Source organism: Corvus kubaryi, unplaced genomic scaffold (genome assembly GCF_017639235.1).
Source record: "Corvus kubaryi isolate FWS band 111438036 unplaced genomic scaffold, C.kubaryi_AGA036_p1.0 37334, whole genome shotgun sequence".
Classification (NCBI taxonomy): domain Eukaryota; kingdom Metazoa; phylum Chordata; class Aves; order Passeriformes; family Corvidae; genus Corvus; species Corvus kubaryi.
This window is the reverse complement of record NW_024581108.1, coordinates 7,949,585-7,971,309: the sequence shown is the minus strand read 5'-3', so window position 1 is coordinate 7,971,309 and position 21,725 is coordinate 7,949,585. Positions and strand designations below refer to the sequence as shown.

Genomic DNA, 21,725 nt, shown 5'->3' with positions numbered 1-21,725 from the left:
GAAATCTCAGGACCTGCTTGGGACTACTCTGCACTGCTGATATCTGTGACAGTGCCATCCACGGAGTCACCCCGAGCCAGACACTGCAGTCAGGCTCACGCAGCAGCTTGGAAGCACAACAGTATTTTTAACATCCCAGAAACAGTTACTGCATCATCTCTCTTTATGGCTTTCCTGGAATATTCTTTTTATTCTCTGGTTTGTACAAAGCACTGTGTCTAGGACCTTAACTCTGCCTGCTCAGACCCGATGGGTTATTCCTGCCCTGTGAAGAACGCATGGACTTCCTCTTGAACATGATTTTAAAACTGTGTTGATGATGAGGAGAGCAAAGCACAAATTCTGATCAGAGCATTTATCAGATCTCTACTCTTTGTGTGACGGTAGACAATGTTTCTGATTACCAGAGAACAAGTGTACTGGTCTCTCCAAAACACAAAATGAAGATTTATAGAAGATACGCTCTTTACTTTTGCCAGCCTGAGTCTAGAATTCATTCTCGACAGGTTGGAAATGCCAAGCCAAACTCTTTGAAATCTTTTCTTAACCTAGCTTTTTATGAAGGCTGAATCTCATTGACAGGTCTGCTTTTACTATCAGTAGTAGGGCAAAACTCCTCAGGTTGCTCTTTCACAAGGACGCTATTAGTTTACTCCATATTGAAGTTTATTAGGCTTTGGCTTTTTATAAGGCAGCAGCAAGTAATTGCATGGAACACGTGTTTTCATTGTCCCCATCTGTAATTTTAAGAGGGTACAATGAGAGCAGAGATAGTGTATAAACACCTTACAAAAATAATCTTTGGGCTTGGATAAGGATGCATTGATTTCAGTCATCTGGTTATCACCAAAACTTTATGTGAAAGCACTGAATGTATGTTTTATTTTAAACACTTAGCTCCTCTAAATCACAATCACTGATTTTTTTTTCTTTTTGACAGTAGCAAGAAACACCAGCTAGCTCTCCTCTTAGGAAAAAAAAAAAATAAAAAGAGGACCTACAGCCCAGTGTGTGGCCAGATAGGACATTACTTCATCTTTTGCCAGTTTGGTAAACAGTAAGCCTTATGAGATTTAGCTGGGAACTGCTGCTTACTCATGTTCCTTGTAGAGCTTGGGCTGTCTGAACATGGATGAACATCAGACAGTGCCTCTGACCAGCAGCAGCTCATTAGGGCGGCCATGGGGCACATGAGCCTCTGCACTCTCTTACTTTTCATTCCCTTGTCTCCTTTTGCTTCTGTTTTCTTTCTGTTTTTTCCCCCCATTTCTTCTCTTTGTCTGCTATTTCCAGTCATTCCTGTCTGCCCTGTTCCTATTCTATCTTTTCCCTTTGCTCAGGTGTTCTGTCCCTCTCCTCTGCTCCCTTCAGGAGAGGAGAAGGGGGTACTGCTGTAATTTGGTGTTGATTTCTTACCTAGCCTGGGGTAAGCAGCCAAAATGTAAGGAAACAACAGCTATTTTGTTTGAAAAATGTCACAGGTCCTTTAGGGCCCCGATTCAATCCCTCCAAAAAAATTAATCAATTGCAATTTTTAATAGGCATCAGATCACAGCTCAAGGTACCATTCCTTAAATGCAATAATGAGTCAGCTCATTCCAGAAGTTGCCGCATTTGGAAAACATTTTGCCAGTTATTCATGAACAATTCTACAAAATTAATCACAACCATTATTTAGTGAGCTCTGTCACATCAACTTTGCCATTATTCAATCCCCTTGTTCTTACATACCTATTCAAACCGTGAAAATAAAGACTTCTATTTACTTAAGCACATCTTTCTAAACATCTTTAAAATGCAGTAAACTCCTGGTTTTTTGCCTTAAGTCACACAAAGGACGAGACAATAAGAGCTAACAAGAGTTCTCACAAGAACACTAGAGAGATGATAATGCTACTATCACATTTTTAATATGAGATAGGGTTCTGCACCTCAGATTTAATGCACACAGAATAGTTGCAAGTACAATGGCTTTTGGATAATGACATCTAGAAGCATGAAATTACAAGTGTACTGACAGGTTTTTCTGTGCTTCCTTATAGCACAGAAGCTGCTGCTCTTTGTCCCCCACATCCCTTGTGTCAGAAGCAGCCCAATACTAATAAATCTTGAACACACTTTTGAGATTCATAGCAAGGGCTGCAACACCTGGGTGGAATTTATAAACATGTCTTAAAATTGTTTCTGCATCATGCTAGAGCACAGACACAGAAGGAAAGGTCTCTTTGCCCTGTTACTGGGCATCATAAATGAAAATAACTTCCTCCCTCTGCCTGGGATGTGATCTCTGATATGCACAGTTCTAGCTGGACGTGAAGGGGGCAGGTTCCCAGCTCTTGCTGGAGCAGCCCTGGACAGAACTGCATGTCCCTTGCGACTAGTAGAGATGGGGCAGCCCTGCAATGCTGCCTTCTAGCTCACTTGGGGAACCAAAGATCTTTTTAGGACACTTGCTGTAAGTATTTATGAGTATTTATGTAAGGTAGCAGCAGGGCTTTAAAATCTGGCAGTGCCTAGACTTCACAGGCCTCAGATCTGCTACACAATTAAGATTTGGGGTTAAATTTCTTTTTAGGCATTTACATAACCTCAGAAAGTGCTTTACTCAGAGCTGTCAGTCAGAGAAGTTCCAGCATAATTTCTAAAACATTAGCGAGTTTCACACCCAATGTACAGCAATCTGTTTGGATCCAAAAACTAGAACATGCTGTAGTAAACAGGTTTTTTTCCTGATCTCATTTCATGTAATTGGGCAGGAAAACGGAGGTATCAGGGGCTTGAATCCTTCCTGGAAGAACAGCGCTGGGCAGAGAGGGTGCTGCATGGGTTACAGTACTGGATTGTGACTCCTCAGCTCATCAGACCAATTCCCTCTACCTTTCTTCACTCACTTGGTAATCTGGTGTCCCCAGCTTTTCACTGAGCAGCAAGTTAACCCAGAGAACTGCAGGGATTTATTTAATGCAACAAAAGCTTTTGTCTTGTGACTATCAAGTTTAAGTCATTGTATGGATAGATCCTCTGGAAATCATACTCAGACTTCCACAGCTTTAAAGTAGCTATTCGGAATCCATCAGTAGAAAGATTGGAAGTTCCTAAAGAGAGAGGTCCTTAGCTGCTGTTTCTTTAACCAAGACTCCTCTCTCTTATGATTTCCAGTGAGTTCCTGCTCTCATATTCCAAAGGTAATACTAAATTTCTGGAGGGAAAAAAAAAAAAAAATCACTAAACTTTTAAGATTATATTAGCATAAATATTTACCATAGAAAATAATTTACTGGCTTCCTCAGTTTCCTTCCATGGACACCCTCTTACACCACACTGTGCTTTATGCATACGCAGGAGGAAATCCAAGGCGAAAAGCCCAGGGCCGTGCTGATGCCCTGGGCGCCATCCTTTGAGCCGGGGAGGGAGGAGCCGTGCTGCCCCGGGAGCTCTGCACAGCCTCCCGGCAAGGCCGGCTGCTGCCGCACTGCTCGCGGGTGGCAGCCCGGCACAGAGCCCTCCCCAGCACCGAGCGGGAGGGAGTGCTGCAGCACTGGCTGTCCCCGGGCAGCCCCTGGGCCTCCGGGCAGAGCCACGGCACAGCAGCGCCGACACTCAGCACCACGCCCTGAGATGAGGAGCAGCGGCACGGGACAAACCCAGGGGGCCGTGGCCTTGGCCTTTGAGCAGGTGGTTATCTGCGATTTTTCTGGGGGATTAGGTTGTATCTGCTCATTACAGTAATCTACCACCCTGACCACTGAAGCTCCCTGAGCTCCCAAATGTCCTGGCCCCAGGTGACCCCACCTGGCCCTCTGTGAACCCCTTCCATCCACCACACACACCTTGTGTTCAGCAGCTCCATGTACCATCAGCCTTTAGCAACATGCATAGAACTGTTGTCCTGCCAAGACCTTTTCCTTCCATAGGAGACCCATTTCCCCCCCACCCCTTTTTCCATTCAGCTTAAAGAAATAAAAGGAAATAAAGGAAAATAAGGGGATTGTGAAATTACACATTTATCACCTGCACATTTGTGTGGGGGAAAATATTCTCACCCAGCACCACTCACACTTCCACGCTGTTTTAAAGGTACTATGCTTGACCCTGTGGGGAGCTGATAGTACATTTTGTACTGCCAGCTTACTACAGCACCTAACTCCGGGCAGTGCTGCAACACTGCAGTTATTCCGTTCACGTGTGCCTGCACAGGCAGGTGCACACGCTGAGTGTAAAACACAGCTGTATTCTTAAAACAAACATGTTCAAATTGCGTCATATTAACAGAGTATCTTTTGGCTTGAAGAAAGAGCCACCTATTTTATATCCTTTATCAATCATGATATCTAAATTTGGAGCATCCAGGTAGCATACTCACTGATATCTCAGTCAGCTCCTGTGTTTTCATTTTGACAGTATTTTTCAACCCCAACACCGAGTAGAGAAGCAATTCATGATCCGACTTGTTAAAAACAAGAGCAATTGCTCATGTACCCTGTGCAGCAGAGCTGCCACCCCACTGGGGACAGCCTGACAGCCTGCAGCCCCTGTGCAGGCAAGGGAGCACAATTGCATGTCCCTAATACTGTCACACCAGTCTCATTATTTGGGGACAGGCTTTTCTGCATGGACAGCATCTGGGGTTTTTTGTTGTAAAAGAAGAGAAATGGCTAAAATATCAGTCTTCCCAAAAGCTGTCAATAATAATAATAATAATAACAATAATAATAATAACTCAAATAAATCAACCTGTTTTGGTTTTCTATATAAGGCCATGCTGAACTATCAAAGGACGATAGTGTTCTCTCTTCCAAAGAGAGACAGGTGATGACTCTTCCCATATCTCATGTTAGATAGGGTTATTCATATCCTAATACTTGTGCTACGTATGTATGCTTTAATGTCCTTTTTGAAATGGTGCAATTGAAGCTCTAATTGCAGTGGCCAAACCCTCAGTGCTGTTTCAGTCCGTGCTCATGTAACATCACAAACTCAGCAGGGTTGTCCTGCATTTAGACTGCTTTAAGAAACTTTGGTTCCCATTTTTCATGCTGTCCTGTCTTTCCCCCACTTGCACCTTGGCACAGGGAGCAAACAGAGCAGCACAGGCTGTAGTGTGCTCCTATACTTAATTCCCTGAGCACAAAGCAAAGATGCAAGAGCCTGGAGCAAGGATCTGTCCTGAAAGAGGCTGGTATGGAATTTGTCACCAGATACAGGAAGCTGCAGAGTTTGGTTTTTTTTGTACCCTGCAGGAGCTCTGAATCAAAATATCTAGAAAAAGTGCAATTCAGTAAAAATTAGATCATCCTTTTCATCATTGTTTTCATCTCCTGAATCCTTGCAATAGCTTTAGCATTTCAGAAAGAGCTTCACTGAGAGACAAAGAGGTTTTGTCCTGAGGAGCCACTGCCCAGCAAGGGTAGATCTCCTTCTGTCACCTCCAGGCAGCAGATCCATGCCACCCCACATCCTGGCTTCCCCTGACCCTGCGTCCAGAGGACCCGCTATAAAACACTTCAGCAGTTCACACAGGCATCAGCATCTGCCTGAGCCCAGACATCCAAGAAGCACCAGGAACAGCAGACATTGCAATGTTTAAATGTGCTAACAAATAAAACAATGCATGGCAGCAATGTTCCAACTGAAAGGTAAAACTCACAGCTGGAGCAGGCTGTAGGGTGGTGGCTCTGTGCACATTGCAGACTCCATCCTGCTGAGAGGGGACTTGGCAGCTGCCTGTGCCTCTCCTGTGGGGGTCAACTCAGACCTGCCCGTGGCAGAAGGGATGCCACACAGCCTGGCCCTCCCCCCTGCCACCAAGGCAAGCCACAGCTGCCCCTGCCTTCACTGACTGCATTATTTCCAGCTATGAAAGCATTGCTCTGCAGGCACAGATTTTCATGTCAGAATCTAGGAGCTACAGAATAACCCTACAAACCAAATTATATGGCTGAGACCCCCTTTCCCCACCAGGGCAGAAACAATTTTGATCCCATTTGTCCTCTAGCACTCTTTTCCTACAGGTGAGTGACCCACACTGCTTCACCACAATTAACCATGGCCACAGCTTTTAGTAGCAATTTGTTTTCAATTACCTCCTTCAGGCAAATCTGAATGATTACCACCAGTTTTTTCAAATTTCTTTCTGCTGCAAAGTCTGCATCAAAGTGTTCAAACGCATCAACTGTTGATCCCGCAATATTCCAAAGAAAGCATCGGTTGCCCCCGGTGGAAACCAGGGTAGCCCAAACCCTGTGTTGCTTTGCCTGGCACAGATCCATGGGCACGGACAGAGATTTCTCCCCAGTGAGAAGCGCAGGTCTGAGTGCCACAGGGCCACCCTGGTGTGAGCCCTGCTAAGTCCAGGGCAAGTGCACACCTACTAACAAAATCACTGTTGCCTGGGGCTGCAGGGCCAGCAGGCAAGTGGCAGCAGCTCCTGTCCCAGCTGAGCCCTCTGGGGTGCTGACTGCTCCCAGAGCAAAGGGTGCTCACACAGGCTTGGGCACATGCTGCCCTCCAGCCCTGCAGCATCACCACCACTCTAAGGTAGCAGGGACCAGACTTAAGCTGATCCTAACAGTAGTTCTTCCAAGGTAGGGAAATGAAGAAAGGAAACTGCAGCGCACTGTGGATCCTAATTGCATTTGCTCTGCAGGCTCTGAAATGTCAGTCAAACAAATACGCCATTGCCTTTACTGCTCTGCAGTTGCCATTTACTATTTTACTGGGAAATTGTCCAGGAAAGGGATACTACCTAGAAGGGACCATTATGCCAGCACTAGAAACCAGCAATATTTCTGAACAACCCCATGGGCCCATTATCTGTTCCTACACTGCGGAAAGACAAGAAGAGCAAGAGTGAGCCAATTTGTGTTTGTGGTAGCAATTGCAGCAGTAGAGGGGATGGAGACAGCCCAGGACCCAGCGGGCACATCTGAACTGGTGCACTCTCTGGAGCTGTGACAATTCACACCAGAGAAGAGCATGATTCTGTGAGTGAAGAAGAAAAAAAAAAACATCTTAAAATGAGCTCTTTTATGAGCCTGAGTTTCATTATGCAACTTTATCAGAGTTTATGAGGACCAGAGTAAACAATATGAAGACGCAGAACATGCCCACTCTCCAGCTCTATCAGTCCACAAACCCATTAATTTCCAGGACATACAGAGACCATGGGCCAGATAGGTTTGCTGAAGTGACGAACCCCCTTTCCCTGGGAACAGCTCCACTAAAACCATCACTTTATCTCTGGCAATGCCTCCTGCCCTCCAGAGAGCTCAATTCCTGCTATAGGCAGCTCCTTGATATTTAACTACCACACTGCTAGACTTGGAGTGATTGAGATATTTAATAAGCAGAATCATTCTGAATCACCCCATTTTACCAGTACTTTATTTCTCCTCCAAGTCAAAAATGCATTAACAAGGGGTACTCAGCCCACTTCTGCTTACTGTAATTCCCCACCCACTCCCCACAAAGAAACAGATTTACCTAGACTAGATCCCACTGACTTCTAAGCAAAGCTCAGTCTGTCTGTCCTTCCCTCTCTTCAGATAGTTCATCCCAGAGGGCAGCCTCAGACCTACTTATATATTCAACCTCTGTGGGCAGGGTAAGCAGGGGCTGTGCCCAGCACAGGTGAGGAGGAAACCATCCATGGCCAAAAGAGGCAGCTCCCACCTCCCTGGAAATCAGCTTAGCCAGGAAAACTGTGCCCTTCACACCAGCACCTGTGGAGGCTCACTGTTTGCAGAAGGCTCAGCAACCATTTCATTTCTGACATTTTTTGGGTTTCAACACATTGTCTCTGGCCCTGAAAGCACAAGTGGATCAATGCTCGGTTAAGCTCTTGTGTCAGGGCACCCTGTCCCTGGTACTGGGGCAGCCCTAACAAGGCCACAGAGTGTCCTGCAAGCAGGGGACAGGGATGGGGTCACCACCAGCAGTGCTGTGGCTGCTGTCTGGCACAGGGATGGCTGTTCTGCTGTGGTCTGCCGGCTGCGTTCTCTGCCTCACAGGGATGTACACCATGAGCATTCAGTCCCTACCTTATTCTTTGCATACTTTTTTGGCTCTAGGTATATTTTCTGCAGACATACAAGCTGAATGAATGCTATTTTTTTAATCATATTAAACAAAACAAGTGTCATCTTTTATCACCCCTTTGTCTCTCAGATTGGATTTCTTCAATTCACATGGGTTACACATTTTCATAAACCACATTGCTGCAGTAAGCTGTGTTTGAATCATCATTTAGAGAAGTGAAGATTTAATTTCATGGTGGAATTAAGGTTGACATTTCCTTTTTATTTACACTACACCAAGGATTAATAAGGCTACTATAACCTTAATCTTTGATAGCTCAACAATAGAATACTCCGGGATTACCGCAAAAGCTGGATTTTAACTCTTTTAATCCCATTATTGTTGATAACCTTATCAACACTGTGCTCCACCACAGAGGTGGAGTGGAAGGATCTCAGACTCTGAAATTCCTTACCATGGAGCAACACTCATAGTTTAAACAGAACAGCCAGAGACAGTTGCTTGGTTGATGCCTGCAGTGAGGTTCACAGTTTGCAGTAGGGCTGCAATGCTGGTTTTAAGCGCCTTGTCAGAGATCTTTGCCAAGAAAAACATTGGTCCAGTGGCATATGTTGGCGGAGCAATGCAAGGTTGCTCTAATTCCCTTACTTTGTTTTTCCCTCCTCCCATGCGACAACTACTCCAAGAATCAGACTGGCAGTCTGGCAAGTTGAGATCCAGAAACTTACTGCTAATTACCATGTTTACAATTCCCAACCTGTCTGTTGGTGCCAACAATCAAACTGCATCCTCTTGAGTGCACCAAAAGACACTTCCTGGCAGTAGTTTCCTAAGGTTCCAGGCTGGCTACATTAATTACTGTTAACTTAATTTTTGCGTATTGAAAAGCAGCTTTAATTAGCAATTCCATGGATCAAAATCATCCTTTTACGAGTTTCAAGGAATAGCAGCTCAACTTATAGACTACTTACCAACCTACAAGGCTTTGATTTGGAAACACAAGTGGTAGTAAATTTATATGTGGCCTGATAAATAAGGTAGGCAGAGGTTTAATAAAAATCGCACCAGGAAACGAAAGGTTATGCCTTCCCTTTGAAGTAAAAGAAGCAGCTCTTAAAAGGCAGGTTGCATATATTTTATCATCCTCAGTAAACATTTGACTGCACAGAATAAACTACATTCTGATGGTATATCACTGAATCAAAGTATTTAATAAATTAAAGGAAAAAGCATGTATTTTATGAATTCAGTGAAAGAGAGCCCAAACTCAAATAGCTGCAGGGCAGAGCCTGAGCAGAGAGGATCCCATTTGTGCCCTGTGAGTCCTAGCCTGAGACTCCTGAAGGCCATCTGACTACTCAGTTGGGATCCCTTTTTGTTGAGCACATGCTTCAACCCCGCTGGAGTCAGCAGAGCCCACAGGGCTGAGCAGTACCTGGGAACTGGCTGCCTGCTAAAGGTCTGTGCCCACGGCCATGCCTGCAGAGCCCACCCAATGCCCACAACTCCCTCTCACAGCAATACATTTCTAACCCGGATTTTCCATGGCAATGGGATTCAGTCTCCATGATGGGGCCTTTAAAACAATCAGTTGCTGAGAACTGCACTACATCGGCTCTCTGAAGATGTTTTCCTCTGTTCTCTGGCTGGTGTGAAGCTAAAAGACTGAGAGCAGGGCTAGCCTGAGCTCTGCCCCGATGTAACTTGGTGTTCCTGGGGTGGACAGGCTGCTGGCTGCAGCATAAGGCTGCTCTTGGTCAGTGCTGCCCAACACTCTGGCAGCATGTGGACGCTGCTGCAGCCAACGCCTGGCTGTGCTGAGGCTGCAGTCAGTCTCATCTCTTAGGGACAGTTTGGTGTGTCACAAGCATCTGAACATGGACAGTTTTAAGAGGACCCTGCATTCAGACTAGAGCAGCACCATGCCCATATCTGCTTATAATAACACCGGTCCTCCCAGTAAAGATAGGCCTCGGCCTCTGATTTTAGGCCCCTTTTTCTGAAAACTTGGTCTAACTGGTGCTGTAACAGGCCAGAGTGAGACTGTCTTTTCTGCCCTGCAGCAGATTCTCCACCATCTTACCAAAACCCAAGACATCAACCAACTTCCCTGCTCTCCTGACAGTGTTTCACAGGCTGCCAGCCACTGCCAGGCTCCTGCTCTTGCACCACAATCCTAATCTGTGAGATTGCAGTGGGCTACTAAGGAAAAGATAACCCAGGGCAAGACTCAGGTGTATGAAAAGCAGTGTGCGGTAGGGGAAATAGAGCCAAAGCAGGGAGTAAGCCAAGGAGACAGACATTAAAATCAACAGGCATTTTAACTTACAGGGGAAGAAGGGAAGGAAAATGAATCAGTGCTCCCAGAGGAGGCAGTCTGAATCTACTCAGATCCTAAAGCAAGAGAGTGGAAACAAGCATTTAAGAGCAGTTCATTTATACAAGGCATACTGAATATACTGAGCAAACTACCAAAGGAGGCAATAAACCTGCATCTTGGAGAATGGTCTAAAAGGAGTTAGATTGGCACTTTAGAGCAAAGAAATATTTGAGGCTGCAAAGGCAAGCAGCAGTACACGGAGACACGTGGACACAGCTCACGTGGCCCACGCTATTGACGTGTTTTCCCTTCCCAACCCAGCCTGCTCAGCTTGATTACTTACATCTTGTGTAACTTACATAGTCTAAAGAGAGTCGGCCAATTTCCACTCAATTTATAATTTAGCAACCAGAGGAGCTTGATTCTTCTAATTTACATAAAACATACATAAAACTGAAAACAAAATAGCTTTAGAGCATATGGGCAAAGTACACAAGAGCCACAGAGGAAAGCAGGAGTGGAGAAGGATATGGAGCAAAAGCACTGTCTGGATTATGCTTTGCTAAGGGCTTCTAAGTGCCTTATTTATGATAAATATCTCACAGACAAACAAGTTTTCATCATCACAGACACGTGTTGGTGGACAATCAGCACACAGACCTACCTAACCAACGCCATAACGCTGGAGCGGGCTTTTTTACTGCACCTTTCTTTTTCTAGGTAAAGAAATATTGTTGAAAATCTTCTGCAACCGTATGGCAAGACGGCACCAGAGTGTATCAAGGTAGAACTGCCTTCCTCCCGTTCCCTCTTGGACATCTCCTTTTCTCATGAAGAAAGGCAGGGAGCTCTCACGCTGTGGGTAAACCGAAGTCAGCATTCAGCTTCCCGGGAAGCAGCAACGGGGCTGCACTCTTGTGACCATTTCTCCTGCATTCCTCCTCCATGACTGCTGGGTTCTGGCAGAGCCAGCAAAGGCATTCTCTGAGAGGAGACACCACCTGCCAAGTGTGGAAGCTGGTATTCCTTCCATGGCATGGTAGGCTCCAAATCGTGCCTCTCTTCCCCATTTGCCTGAGGAGTCATCCTGGGTACTAACAATAGACTCCATGGAGGCTGGTGGAGCTCAGGCTGCCTCACCAACTTCTGTCTGAATTCAGTCATTTCCAGTGAGCAATGTATAAATAGATGCTGCCTCATTATTGATGTATCTTGTGCAAAGGGTTTAGCCAGGGATGAAGCTTGCCTGCTTTCCTTTTATGGATGAAAAGCGGGATCCCATAGCCTTTATGTGAGATCTCTGCACATGTCAATCAAACCACACCAGGAGGAAGACTCTGTGCTCTTAGGTCCATGTTAAATGGCAGCCATGCGGCCACAAGAAAAGTCCTTGGGAACAAAATGCAGCTTTGCACGTGTGTGCATCTGTGTATAGGCACATTTAAAAATATGCACAACAAAATCAAATGAAAAAAGAATTCTAATGGTTGCAGCCTAATTTTTCTATTCCTTTTCAAATCCCAAGATCAGGCTGTAGTCTGGGCTACTCTGACACAAATCTCATTTGACATCGTTATAAACCACTGATTTGCACTAATGGAAGAGTTAGCCTCTGATTTAGGAAGCAGACCTTAGTGGCTGGCCCAAGCCTGAGCCTCTCAGCCCTGCAGTCTGGCTGTAGCCCATTGATACTTGCCAGCTAAATTTGATCGTGAAATCCAGTGAAGGTGAGCTATCAATATTTCAGAAAGCCATTCCTCACACTTCTGGGCAGCAAACGGCCCATCACTAAGAAGGCCAGACCCTTGTCAGCATGAGCTGACTTATATGAAATGAAACACTGACCTCACTGCTAGCTCCAGTGTTAATCTCAGAAGAGAGATTTTATTAGAGAAAGCAGAGCTACTCTTCTGAGCCTCTCTATGGGGCACACATTTAAGTTTTGTATCCAAGAAACATGGAATACTTAAAATAGAGTTGCATTTGGTAAAAAATAAAACCTGAAAACTCCGGATAGGTATTGTGTGTGTGGATTTCTTTATTTGATTTGTTTCCCTTGCATTTCTCATCATGCCCATTTCAGCATCCTTTCCCTCGCTGGAGTTTTTCATCCCCCAGTACCAGGGAGGCTGGAGCAGAGTGAGCAGCACCGCCTCACTGCAGCTCCAGCAAAAGAAAATTAAACATGTCTGTGTTCATCTCTAACCAAGGGTCTGGACTGGCCCTGTCTGCTTTGCTGGTAAGAATTTACACAGACAGAAATGACAAGCATCTAAACAAGAGGAGCAAAAGGGAGTGGGTTTGGCTCTTGCTTCATAGAGCAGGACTTGCAGATCCAGTTTTCATCAAGGGGCTCTTTGAACAACCAAAGGCAAATGGATTTATGTTATCACATGTGCGACAGCCACATGATGTCACAACACAAAAAAGGACAATGAGCAGTCAAAAAGAAAAGGATTGTACTGAAACCTTGAAAGTAATTATGTTATTGTGTTCTGCATAACTCATACCCTCGCAAACATGCAGGGAAAAAGGTCTTTTTCTTAAAAATGGAAAAATCACCACCTCTTAAACTGAGGTCTGAGAAAGTTTCCACTGCTCTCCTCTATAGTTCAAGATATTGAGAAGAAGAAATTAGGAGATTAAATCATCCTAACATTTCTAAAATAAAACACATTGAGAAAGAAAATCCCTTCAATCCCCTCAAATCTTTTGCATGTGTTGTAAACAGGAAGGAGGACAGTGAGGCAGCAGAGGAAAGTAGGGGAACAAGAAACAGTTTTTACCATAGCGGTCATTTTGAACAACCAGAGCATCAAGACTGTAATAACAGTTGCTCCAGTAAAACAGAAAGCAATAAACTGTGTAACAGAAGAATGTTTCATGGAAACTTGATGAAGAGGTAATACAAAATGCATTTTTCTTGGAGTAACCAGGTAAGTTATCTCCTGAAGAATGATTGTTAAAGGAAGAGTTTCCAGATGGTGGGAAGCATTAGTGCATCAACCCTCCCTGCTCTTACTATTTGCCACCTAAATTAAAGAAATAAAATAAATCCTTAATAATGCAGTAACTAGTGATGCCTTTTTATTTCAATTTTTATCAGCGTCTTGTTAGGAGAATGTGAATACTTGCACAGCTATTACTATCAGATAATCTAAAAGTAGTCATATGAAATCTACATTATCTATGTAAATGCCTCTGTAAGATGCAGTGAGATGGTTCTTTTTTTGGTAACAGGCTGCACAATTGCATGCTGTACTGTTCTGGTTCAGAATGTTCCTCTTTCTCCAATTAGAGAAGACCAGTCCCATGTTGATCACTTTATCTTTGATTTCCAGTGATTTAAAAGATTGGTTTGACCTGTGATCATAAATAAACGTTGTGATATTGTCCTGATTTAGTAAGGGAACTGCTAATATTCCAAACAAGGTTATGAATCAGCAATTGTTAATATTAAAGTCAGCTATGTTTTTCCAACATTTCATGCCTCATGCAATAATGTGAAAGGGGGGTACACTGCGTGCAACTCAGGTGAGCTGATACAGAACAATACGGTGGTGACAACTGACCCCAAAGCAGATAAAAGATCTACTTAATCTGAAATACTCTTGAGTAGTTTGGAAAGTATAAGTTACCTCTTGTGGGCCTAGCTCTTTCTTTCTAGTGGTGTAAAGCGTTGAAAAATTATCGGAGCCATTTCAGCTCTGTGGAGCTGAGTTGCAACAGTCAGAGGCAAGGAGGCCTCCCCAGATGGCTTTCCATCCCTGGTGGGGTGACTACTGCCTGCTGTGTCTTGGCCAAGTTAATTTTACATCTCCCAGGCAAGAGCTTTCCTGCCTGAAGATTTCTCTGTTGCTTTATATCATCCCCACTGGCTAGAGGGGTATTGGGTTCACTGAAAGGAAATGTTTCTTGATAGCCACACTGCATCCGTGCATAATTTCTAGGTCTATTTGCACACACCAGGCTACACTGCTTTCCTGCAGACAGCAGAAATTCTGAACCCCCTGAAATCAATGGAAAATTCCCACTGGTTTTTGCAGAAGAACAATTTCAAAAGCAGGATACTCATTTCATTTATCTATATGGGCATTATTATGTAATTTTGGCTAGGTATGTATATTAATATACATATAAACTGCCTTTCAGCTATATATTCAGGGCTCTTATTTTTCCCATCAATCAACCGCCTCTAGTTTCTGGAACATTTCACCCAGTTTTTTGTTGGCTGCTTATAACTAGATACTGTTTTTCCAGGAAGCAAACTACCAAACGTGTGTGATGTTCCAGCCCTGGTTTCAACATTTCTGGTGCATACTTCCAGCGCCACACTGCGATATCTCCTCACCTACAGTCCCTGGTGCCTCACCTCTCCTCTGCCCTCTGACTCTGAAAAGCTGGGTCACATCTCCCTTCTACCATTACTTCCTGAACTCTTCTCTTTACCTTCCTCAAAATCCTCTCTGTCCTTTGAAGTCAGACTCTTTCCATCACCTCTATGAATTCTGGCTTGTTTTTTCACTTTTAGACTACTTATTTTTGGCCTGTCATTTAAATTTCTTTTGAGTCATTGTTATTATCGAGCCAACATTTATAAATAGCTCTATGCATTGCAGGTATGTGATAATCAAGTCCTTTGATTTTTGAGCAATTCAGTTACTAAATGATAGCAATAAAAAGCATGTAATCATCATGGGCGTTAGCCCAGGAAATGTTTCTACCATTAAAGCTTTCAGGAGGTAGACGATGATTCTGGTAAAAATTTATGGTTCTTAATAATGAGTGTTATGATTTACCTTTACAACACTAAATGGTGAGGTGTCATAACAGCTACGGGTAATACCTGGGGGCGATACTTTTCAGAAAAATAGTAATCTATTAAAAGGAAGAGAAGAAAAAGCCTTTTGTGTACATAAAGACATTATTTATTTTAAAAAAATGCATAAAAATCCAGTTGTGTACATTACTGCTAGTGTGATGTAGAAAGGCAGAGAAAAAGGCTAGTTAGCTTATTCTTACAGCTGCAAAGTATGTGTAGAGCTGTGTGGATATTACTGTTTTCAGTTTCCTCAAGAAAACCCTATGAACACTAGAAGCCACCTAAATTAACACGAAAGACAATAACTTGTCATGGGAAGAAAGTCTACACTCCCCTCAAAATCATATGTAGTCTTAAAAGCAGAAAGCAAGCAGAATTGAGCCCAAGGAAAAACATCTGCATAACCGTACATATCTACATGCAACACTGTGGGCATTTATTTTAGGCAAATTTGCCGCAGCAAGAGGAACACAGGTCATAAATACGCACTGCAACAGCATGGTCCCTGCTGAGGTGAGTGGGTGTTGTGCCTCTGTCAGGTCTGAAAGAATGGGGCTTTTCTACTATGCTCTAGCCTCTCCTCAGAGAGGGCTGCATGTGTGTGTATATATTCCATTCAGGGATATATGCATATATAAGGGCTACAGATTTAAGTATTTCTGGAAAGAGCACCTGAAATCCAATGGCAGTCCTTATCACTTGATTTAGGGTACTGCTAAGCAGAGAAACGCTTCACGTTATGGGCAGACCCAGGCAGGGCCGTGACCCTGCCTGCACAGGACAGTAGGGAGCAGAACTACTCTTGGTTCTCTCTCTCCTGCCATGGGGCATGATGTGCCCATTGTGCTCGGGGACACAGCCCTTGGGGTAGCTCCCCACTCTGGGAAGGCCCGGGCAGGGCGGGGGACAGCCAGTATCACAGCGTCACCTGCGCTGCACCAGGGCCGCTGCCACACCAGTGTCTGCTCTGCCATTAATGCCTGCGCTGCTCTGGGGGCCCTGGCGTGACAAAGACTTACCTATGGCAGCAGCCTTCGAGGCTACTCCAGTGGAGAAAATTACCAGAGATATAAATCTTCATAGGATTATGGCCTTTAAAGACAAGGCTAAGTTCAAGTAATTATTTCTGGGCTAATTTTTTAATTTAATTTTCTACCAGGATGCAGACTACAAAAACCATTTTAAAACACAAATTTAGCATTCTGAATTAATTAAATATGCCCTCACCAAAATAGCTGTTAATGCACAGCTGGTGCTACCACAAACCTCATTCTATAATGTCCTAGGAAATGCTCATACTGGTACAATTAAACCCCCTTATTTATAAAGTAATTTCTTATTATGTTCCGCTATAAACTTTTAGTGTAATTTTTACCATTAATGAAATATCATTAGACTACTAGAGGCAGGGAGGTTTTAGAGTTATTTTTTTAGCACACGGGATTCACAATTTCTAAAGCAAAAAAAAAGTAGGAAGTGTAGCATTGTAAAAAATCCCGTTCACTAGGGGTCTAATCTTTCCCACAGTGAAATCAATTGGGACTTTGCTATTGCATTGGATAGTAGAATTTGGCCCTAAATATTTTGGATTTAACATGAGCAAGCTTGCTTTCCTGACCAGTCCTGGGGAAGCTATGTGCATTCCCAGGATCAGACCCACAGTACGAGTAGTCACTACCTAGAGGTCTGTTGTTCAGAAAGGACCACTTCTGTCCCTCAATACACACAGACCCCTGGAACTGCTAATGAATGGGGGGAGTCTCTCTGAGATCATGCTATTGGGAAACATCATTCCAAGAGCCCTTATTCTATTGAGCATTTACACAATATTCTAGAATCATTTTGGTGAGCATTCCCAGTATTTCTCCGATCGGATCTTACACTTTCACTCTTCTAACCCACATAGCATAGCAATTCCCAAAAGATTTTAGGGAAGAGAAATCTATAATCATCAAAATGTTAATTTTGACAATGACAAAGAATACATGCATTAAAAATGCATCAGCCCTGTCATTAAGGCATTATTCAGCAAAACCATCTCATCATGCTTTACAGAAAGCAACTAGAAGAAACCAAGTATAAAGAACCATTTGCTAAGCTTGTATTTATGGGTACTAGTCCAATGCATACTACACAAGGTACTCAACCAAGCAAAGAGCAAACAAATCCACGTCCATTATGTGATGAAATGGGAACTCCTAATAATAGTCTAAGTCATGACTCAAGGGAAGATGTCAACTAAAAGCTCTGACCAGAGGAAGGTTTGTAATACAAACCTGGATGTTTAAAATAGTGTTTCCATCGCTGTTCCTGCAGCACTTGTGAATGTGGTTGTGTTATGGTGCTGAACTGACTATGATTTAGCAGCTGATCGTGTCTCTTTAAAGCATAATTTAACATTATTTCTGAGGCTGTTGAACATACTAAACTACAAGAAAAAAAATCTGCTTTCAAGTGGTATTAGAGAAACACAAGGATCAGAGTGCTAGCATCAAAGATGTGTCTAAAGAATAACAGATCTGCACGTCTGTTACAACGAGCACTCCACTCACTACTGAAGGCAACAGACTAAGATTCCTTTGGCAGTTGTTGGAAATTATTAAGTAGAACATAGACAGCCTTTCAATCTCTAAGCAAGAGACAGAGAGAAAGACATTCTCCATCATCCCACCTCGCACTCTCAACGATCACCCCACGCCTGGCTCGTCCACATTAAAAATAATTCCTAGCCCCATCATAGCTGAGGTTGGGGAAGGATCCATTCAAAAAGGCTGTCTTATCACAGGACTCCAGATCTTGCTTTAAAATGGCTTCTGATCTAATTCACTTAAGGCTGAAATCTGGTCTCACAATTGTGACTACGTAGCAACAAGACCTGGGATCATATGGGCATGTGGAGAGGTCTTGAATGGCAAAACACAGGGATGATCACACCCTGCTCCTTTTCTCTGCCAGGCTTGTGGGCAGATGAGTAGGGGAAAAAAGACTGGAACTATGAATGCTATGCCTGGACTTTCCTAAGCACAACATCTGACAGACTGATCAGGCTTTTAACCAAAGCCTGTGCCCTGCTGCTGAGATTGGAGAGTGGGACAGATGCACCTCATCTATGTTAAAGCAATGGGGCATGTCTTGGCCAGTTATGGGAATCAACGCTCCCTTAGTTGTGTCTCCCACCCGTTCAGCTGCAAGTAACATTTGGGGAGTCCTGAGCTCTTAGAAAGGGCACAAATAAGCCACCACCTGAGCTGCAGAAGGGAAAAATCCCCTCAGCTCTGGCCCTGAACACGTGTCTCAACCTGGGGCCTCAGATGCTGACAAGCTCTTCTGGGCGGGAGCTGGTGTGAAGGTGGATTCTTAATCCTGCCCTCACCAGGTTGCAGGGTGAGGATAAGAGAGCAAGAGGGGCATCGCTCTCATTGAAAGCAACCGGCCTCAAGCTGCTCCCCAGGAGCGGCCCCGCTGGATGGCCGAACCCCTCCGCAGCCTGGGAAGACGGGCTTCCCCGGGCGTCGGGCGTTCTGCGCCCGTGCGGGGTGTCCCCGGCCTCGCTAGCACGAGGTGCTCGGCATCTCCCCGCCCGCGGGCACCCCCAGCCCCGCACGACTCGGCTGCTGCGGGCGCGGGGGCCATGACGGCCAGGGGGCGGCAGCCCGGGCTCTACCGGCGGGTGCGGACGGAGCCGGGGCCGCCCCGGCCCCGCGGGCACTCCGTGTCCCGGTGGGAGGGACCCCTGGCAGGCGACGCCGGCCGCCTCGGTTCCCCCATCCGCGCTCCACGCCGGAGAGGGGCGAGGGGCCGCGGACGGAGCGGGCTGGGGGCTGCCGACCGAGTGCCGGGGTACCGGGGCTGCCCGGACGGGGCGAGAGCCTTGCCCCGGCCCCGGCGCAGTCTAAAGAGCGCTGCCCCCGAAGGCGCAGCCCGCAGCGGCCGTGGCTCCTCCGGCCATCCTCTGCCGAGGGGCTTGGCCAGCCTTGCCGCGGCCCTCCCCAGCTCTGGGCTTGCTCCCACGCACACACACACACCGGGCACCCCCCTCCACAAGAGACAGGGCGTTCGAGCTCCCCCCGCCCGGGCAGAGACATAGAATGAAACATTGCAAAGCGTAGGAAAAGATGGAAAAGGTGCTACCTTGGCAACTAGAGGAGGTGAGGAGCCAGCTGGTGGGCTGGGGGCGGTCGCGCTGCCTGCCTGCCTGCCCGCCGCCGGTACTCTCCTCGACTACGCGTATTCTTAAGCAATAACAACGTAATCCGTATTATCCACCCAAGAATACCCGTCACCGAAGAGAGTCAGAAAGCTGCTGCTGTTGCTGCTGCTGCTGGTGGAAGTGCTGCACCGGGACAATAAATCCATAACTATAATTCGCCTCTAGAAGAAGGAGAATCCACAAGGGTTGCCGAGTGATCTTGTCCCATATCCAGTGGACGCTGAACCTTCCCATCCTGAGGAAGCGAACGAGAGCAGTAGGCATTTAATACACACACGTAGTCTCTCTGCTCTCCTGCTCCCTTACTGGAGCGGGCGAGGGCTTGCAGGCGAGGTGAAAGGAAATAAATCAAAGTAAGGCTGAGTTTACCTGGTGATTGCCTGGTTTCTTCCTCTGTGCTTCTCTGGTATCCTATTCCCTAGCTGTATGCTCCATCAATTCTCTCTGGGAGCTTGCAAGAGATGTCATACGCAGCAACAGATTCCTGTAAAAGAGATGCACGGTTAAGCACACAAATATTACAAATCTGTTTGCATAGGTGGGCTTGGGAAAGCTCCGATAAAGCAGCAGACACGCCTGAGAGACTTTTCATCTGGGCTTTGGAAATGCATTTTACAAGTCCTGACTCACACTGACTCGATGTGCTACCAAGAGGAGGGAGGGCGGAAAGGAAGGCGATGGAGAGGAAAAAAAAAAAAAAAAAAATCAAAGAAAAAAATAGCAAAGGCTCCGATCTCAGCAGAGGCACTCCTCTGTCAGGCCTCCTAGCGCCATAAAAATCTAAGGCGAAAAAGGCTTCAAAGTACAAATTCAGCGCGCTCCTCTCCCCGCGTGTGCCCGAACGGCGGAGCCCGGCGGCTGCGAGGCGCCGAGCCGGGCAGGCGGCTCCGCGGCGACGGGCGGGGGCGGCGGCAGCGCACCTCCGCCCTGACACCTGCCGCCGCCCTGCCAAGGTTTGCAAAAGGCGAACCGGGGGGGAAAAATAACAATAATAAAAGAAGTTATTTCCGAATGGTGCCTGCGGCTCTGCCTGTCACCCGGAGCAGTTCCCTTATCAGCAGCGCTCGTGCCTGGGGGAGGCGGGAGGGGGAAGCTTTGTCTGATGATCTGCCGCGGTGATAATAAACGTTTATTGTTCGCCAACTAAATAGAAAGGATCTCTGCAACGTCATGGCACAGCACACTTTGCCTAGCGCTAAAGAAACTTCTCCGTGCTATTTCACCCCGGCTCCTGATGCTAAGAACAGCTTCCGTGCGAGTGATGGGGAGGGGGCAATGAAATTAGCACCGCACGGTCCGAACCCGCGCAGGGCAGGGGTACTCCGCACTTCTTCAGCCATGAGTAATTACGCAGCACACAGAGCTCTCATTATCCACTGCACTCGGTGACTGACCAGCTTGTTGATTAGATTCCAATTGAAATTAATACAAGATGCTTGCTTTTGCTACAGATTTCTTCCTTAACATGAGCCCTTGCCTCCGCTGACGTATTACCACTATGCTTCCTACGAAAACATACGAGAAGACAGCATTTGTTTTGTATCACTGAATCTTGTTTGAATTTAAAAGAAAAGAGAAAAAGAGAGAAAGAGAAAAAATACTTTGATAGCTACATTACCTTAAATAATTAAAAAAATATTTCCAACACACTCTCCTCTATTTTAATCTCATTTTAGGTGTAATTTCCTGTATCCACTAGCACAGCAAGCTTTCAAGTCGTATTCTAAATGGCAGCTGGAAAGTAAATAACAAACACTGTAATTTTTCCCCGCTGTGAAACTGAAGGCTATAACCCCATTAGCTGGCGTTGGAACTCAAATAACTGATGCAGTGGGTTTCCTTCAACTTGAACAAAAGCCGTTTGAAAAAGTGAAATGCACCGAGTCGTGGCGAAAACACTCTACGGTGATACCCTAGACCGATATTCTCCGAAATTGGGAGGCGCTCCACAAATGCATCGGGAATTAGGCAGAAATCCAAACTTTGCGTGGGGCTTTTTTTGTTGGTTGGTTTTTCTGGGGGGTTTTGTTGGTTTTGTTTTTTGGGTTTTTTTTAAATATTAAATAATGCGATTCTCGGGGAAAAGCAGCCCCGCGCGGCGCCAGCGCTGTTCTCGCTGTGTCCATCTGACACTGCCCTTCCCCTCCCCGAACAGCAGCCCCCCCTACTCCCCGCCAATACAGCGCCTGCCGAAACTTCCCGTGCCCAGCCCCGCCGCCGCCGCCGCCCCGCACCGGCCCGGCCCGTCGCACCCCCCGCCCGCGGGCCCCTCAGCACCCGCGGCGACGGACAGCGCCGAGTGCCGACCGCCGCGCCGCTCCCGGGCCGCCGCTGCC

At 45.8% G+C, this 21,725-nt stretch overlaps 1 long non-coding RNA gene across 10 annotated transcripts in view; it reads right to left on the bottom strand.

Moving 5' to 3' along the window:
- Positions 1-21,423, bottom strand: part of LOC121665627 — a 44,100-nt gene extending 22,677 nt beyond the window's left edge. Inside the window, exons 1-4 of one of the 10 annotated variants that reach the window (XR_006016431.1) lie at positions 21,008-21,423; positions 19,759-19,873; positions 11,022-19,624; positions 10,367-10,431 (exon numbers count right to left, since the gene is read on the bottom strand). This is a non-coding gene — a long non-coding RNA (uncharacterized LOC121665627). Of the gene's footprint in view, positions 1-10,366; positions 10,432-11,021; positions 19,625-19,758; positions 19,874-20,019; positions 20,441-21,007 lie in introns of those variants that run through there. The other 9 variants (XR_006016436.1, XR_006016432.1, XR_006016428.1 and 6 more) reach the window with 9 other exon arrangements.
- Between the last annotated feature and the right edge of the window lie 302 nt (positions 21,424-21,725).